The 4,784-nt window shown below is 33.0% G+C and overlaps 1 protein-coding gene and 1 non-coding gene across 2 annotated transcripts in view; one reads left to right on the top strand and one right to left on the bottom strand.

The window, feature by feature from the left end:
* LOC119636716 (beta-glucuronidase-like) overlaps nt 1-4,784 on the bottom strand; it is a 16,552-nt gene that overhangs the window by 11,390 nt on the left and 378 nt on the right. The window lies entirely within an intron of this gene.
* Trnad-guc lies at nt 493-564 on the top strand. The gene has a single exon. It is a non-coding gene; the product is annotated as a tRNA-Asp (tRNA).

The following is a 4,784-nucleotide window of genomic DNA, read 5'->3' as shown; positions in this document are numbered from 1 at the left end:
TTTTTTTTTATTTTTGAATTGTTTTTAAACTAAAACTCAACTCGTTGAGAGCTTTAAGAAATCTTTTTTTTCTTTTTACTACTTACAATCGTTGTGCTAATTACTAAACCTTGTAATGTGTGCGCGACACTGACGACATTTTCGGTTTGTCCATTTTGAAACCAGTTCAATCATTATGATTAGCATAATGTTCTTGATTGCTTCACACAGCTTGTCTCTGTATATACTACTTTCTTGCTCACTTTATTATCATAGCGTACACTCATTTTAACATTTTAATATTTTTATATTCAATTAAGTTAACTCTAAATTAATGTAAATGTCATCATTTTCAAATTTTTTTAGCTCTTTAGCTGCCTTATGTCTCTCTTAGCATATTTTACATATGCGTCTGTACATGTTATTGCTGTACAAATAATTTGTTTTCTAATCAACTTGAATATTATTTATATGTACAGCTTTATAATCAAAAATACAAAACTGCTATCGCAGTCCTCGATAGTATAGTGGTTAGTATCCCCGCCTGTCACGCGGGAGACCGGGGTTCAATTCCCCGTCGGGGAGTCGTGCGTGTGTGCGGGCGCGTTTTTTTTATTGATTTTTGCAAGATTTTCAAAATATTAAGTAATTAAAAGTTGGCATTATTGAATCCTTGTTATTCCATAACATTTAGGAATTTTTAAAAAATATAGATAGAGTAGAAGATTTCGTTAAATATTATAAAGCCTTCTTTTAAAATCATAAAATATTACATGTGTTGTATTGCTTTCCAAATAGTAGAATTCTAATAAGACGTGACATCACGACATAGCCTTATAAATTATAACTTTTTAGTTTACTAACATTAAACCATTTAGACATCGATTGACTCATGCTTAAATTATGTTTAAACAAGTTATTCAAACATATTTCTTCGTCAAGATTCATGTTTGGTCACGGTCAGATGCACTAACCTTAATAGTTATCTCGATAAGAATTGAATTCAGTTTTTTGTGACACTTACCTATGATCACGGACATTTTTATACCATGTAACGATCGATGTATATAATAGCAAATCAGGTTGCAAGAGGTTTCTGACCTTACTTTTGCTTATTGTTCCTGATCATATAAAAAAAGCACGTTTTTTATCGTTCTTAGCGGCGACGTCTACTCTACACCTAACAGCCTTATTGCATAGGCGAAATTCTTTTAATGGTGAAGTCAGATGCGAAAAGCGAGAAGGTTGGTAGAGCACTTTGTTACCACAAAAATGAAACTTTTCTAAATTTCTTTACCGCTAAATTCATACTACGGATTTTGCCACGCCTAACAGCGAGGAAAAGATCGGGAATCATGTCATAAATCTGACTTCAAAGAGCTTTTAGTAGAAAAAGAAATAATTCAATTTTAAAAAATCAGATATTTTCAAAGTAGGTGACGATGTGTTCAACTCATCATTACGAATAGTTTTATTGCAAAAATTGTGATTTTTGATAACTGAATAATGATATGTTTGAAGTTTCAGATTCTGAATGCAATTGAAGTCGATTGCTTCAGAGAGTGTATATTACATTAGTACATTAAGTTAGCGCGGACATATCTAACACACAGAAGCTTAAGGTACACCCACCTTTTGTCATATCGATCGATTTAGAATCATACTCTGAATTGATCTAAGGCTCTCTCTGTCCGTTTATTGTCTGATCATATGTTCAAGCTACGGGTTGCAATTTTTGGTACACTGATGTGTTTTGACCCAAGAGTGAACGCTATTGAAAATGATTTGAATGGGTCCAATTTATGGGGCAATTGCCATCAGGTGGATAGACGGACAGACGAACAGGCGTACAATATGCGGAAAAACAAACTATCTTAAGTCTTTCTGGATGTTACACATATTCACAAAAATTTATTTTACCCTGTATTACAGATAGTGTGCTATTATGCTCATATCATAGATCCCGATGTTCACAAGCAAAAGAAAAAATTCCCAGTTTTCATTTAAAAAAAATATGCGCTGGAAGATTTTTTGAACTAATGTACTGCAAATCTAAATAAAAGATAGGAAGGATGGAAGGATGGAAGATAATGAAGCAAAACTTTTGAACACTGCATCTTTTCATCACTGCATCTATTCGGACGCTTAACGAAATTTATGCGAAAGATATATGTTCGCTTTAGGTTTGGTGCGGAGAACACAGAATAAGGTCAAAGCTAAACACGTACTATTATGTTATATCACTCGACTTGGATCGTAAATGATGAGCATGTTGGTACTCGAACTCCTCTTGATTTAATGAAAACAGCTAAAGATGCTATAGCGGGCTACGGCTAACTACCATATGTCTTGCTTCACTATGCTTAATACGGCTTCTCCTTAGTTAGATAAGTCGGTATATGGGCAATAGTCGAAATGGTCGAGTGGTCCGGTTCGAATCATTTTCAATAGGATTCGTCCTTATTCCAAAAAACATCAGTGTAATAAATTTTATTAAAATGCATGAGTACGAGGAAGGGCTTGAGACAAATTCACGTTATATTATACGGCTTGATTTAAAATTACTTTTTGAATCGATCTAAGCTTGTCTGTCCCTCTTGTTTTCTTGTGTTCAATCTGCAGGCCGCAAATTTTTGAGAAATTTTGCCAGGTTTTGGCCCAATCACCAACGCTATTGAAAATGGTTCCAAACGGGCGGTTTTTCGGCCATTTACCGTACAACGCCTTCTTTTGAAAAGTCGTACGATGAATAGCTGCATTAAGTAAAACGATGTGAGATATTTAGTGGTGAGTCCTGTTCCATTATATTGTCTTTACCTATATCAAGAGAGGCGCAAGTACTAACTTGCCATACATTTACGATCCAAGTCGAATATTTAAAAAATAATATAATAATACGTGCTTAGCTACGATCTAATTGTTTGCCACTCCGGAAAAGCAAAAAACTAAAGTGAAACTTATGTCTCTTGCATAACTTTTAAAAGAATGAATGGATGCAGTTTTCGCTGCAATCCCAAGAGTAAAAAATCGATGTGTTTCGTAAAACAAGAAATTTGCAGAACCCCTCTGCGCTAAGAAAGATCATCATGAGAAATTGTGTACATTCTTCTCTATCTGTATATATATATATATATATATATATATATATTTATTTATTTTTTTTTTTTAAACCTGTTTAAAATTTATTTTCTAAGAATATTTAAAGAAGGTTTTGATGTTAACTTCAAATAGATGATAACATTAGATGACGTTTATGAATATAAATGTCGAAGTATTATATACAATGCAGTATTCGTAAAAATTGTATGAGCAAGAGGAAGAATTGTATTCGAGTGTGGGATCTTTTTTCAAATTTGTTTAAAAGAAATTTTAAGTTTCAAGTTTCACAGCTTTTATAACTGCAGCAATTAAAAATGAATGGATTGTTATTGCTAAGGCATGGCTCAATATTTATACCCCTACACTGCTTGTGATGCAGGGTATGTTAAGTTAGTGCGGACATATGTAACACTCACAAGTGCTTAAGATAGACCCACCTTTTATTATACCGATCGATTCAGAATCATAATCTGAATTGGCCGAGGCCTGTCTGTCCGTCTGATGTCTGTCTATGTAAATTAGTATTCAAGCTACAGGTTGCAATTTTTGAGATATTTTAAGGAAATTTGGTGCAGTGATGTATTTTGATTCACGGACGAACGCTATCCAAAAGGGTTTGGATCTGGTCGTTCTTTTAAGTACTGGCAATACAAGGCCTTATTGTGAAAAATCGTTATATGAATAACTACACGGTGGTGTAAAGTATTGAATGATGGGCCGTCCCGCCTGTTTGTTGTTTTAACTTGTTATTACTCTATACAATATACAAAATTTGTTTAGTTATCTGTTAATTGCGATCGATTTATCAATCAATATTCCCGTTTGTACGAAATATTCAAAAATGATGATCGGTGGGCTAACAAGTTTAATAATTTGAAAATTCTATTTAGATCAGTCGTGGTGGGGAGATGGACGGAGATAAGGAGTTTGCTTATTAACGATTGAAAATTTTAGAAATAATTAAAGAAAAATATTTAAATTCAGTCTACATTTCACATTGATCGAGAAAATTTTGTCCTTTAAACGGAGCAATCATATTAATTGATACGTTTTTGTTGTCTGTCTTTGCTTCGACTCTCAGAAGCAGATTTGGCTGTCATACATAATTGATGGGCTCTCAAAATATGCTCCAAGTGTTGTTTGTTTTCTGAGTTTCGTTTCATTTTAAAGAAAATGCTGACGCTTCCGCATTTTCTTTTCTTGTTTTTCTTTTATGTTTAACTAATTTCATCCGCGAATGAGCAGAGTTTATTGTTACAATTATTTTACCATAAACACCATATATGTATTATTATTATTATTATTATTATCCGACCCTATTAACCTTCTAATTGGGTTACATATAACATGCATATATAGAAATATGAAAATATAAGCAAGTGGCTAGGTTACAAAGGCCTTCGAGTAATTTAGTTAGTTGCAGGAAGTTAAATATTGTATCCACACTAAGCCGGTAGTAAATGAAATTTTTTACTAATCGAAATTTGGTATTTCCTTTTTCCTTGGTTTTGAATCTAGATAGGTTCACCATTATGTTATCCAAGAAAACGGGTATTTTGAATGGATGTCAGAACACTATTTTACTATCAATTTTAAATAACGTGATATAGATGTGACCCTAAAATCTGACAATGACCACTATCACTACTACCACTACTACACTCTATAGAATTGCAAAAAAAAAAAAAAAAAGCCAAAGAAAAACA

This window comes from Glossina fuscipes, unplaced genomic scaffold (assembly GCF_014805625.2).
Source record: "Glossina fuscipes isolate IAEA_lab_2018 unplaced genomic scaffold, Yale_Gfus_2 28, whole genome shotgun sequence".
Lineage (NCBI taxonomy): Eukaryota > Metazoa > Arthropoda > Insecta > Diptera > Glossinidae > Glossina > Glossina fuscipes.
Note: the sequence above shows the minus strand (reverse complement) of the source record. Positions and strands in the feature narration are given on the sequence as shown.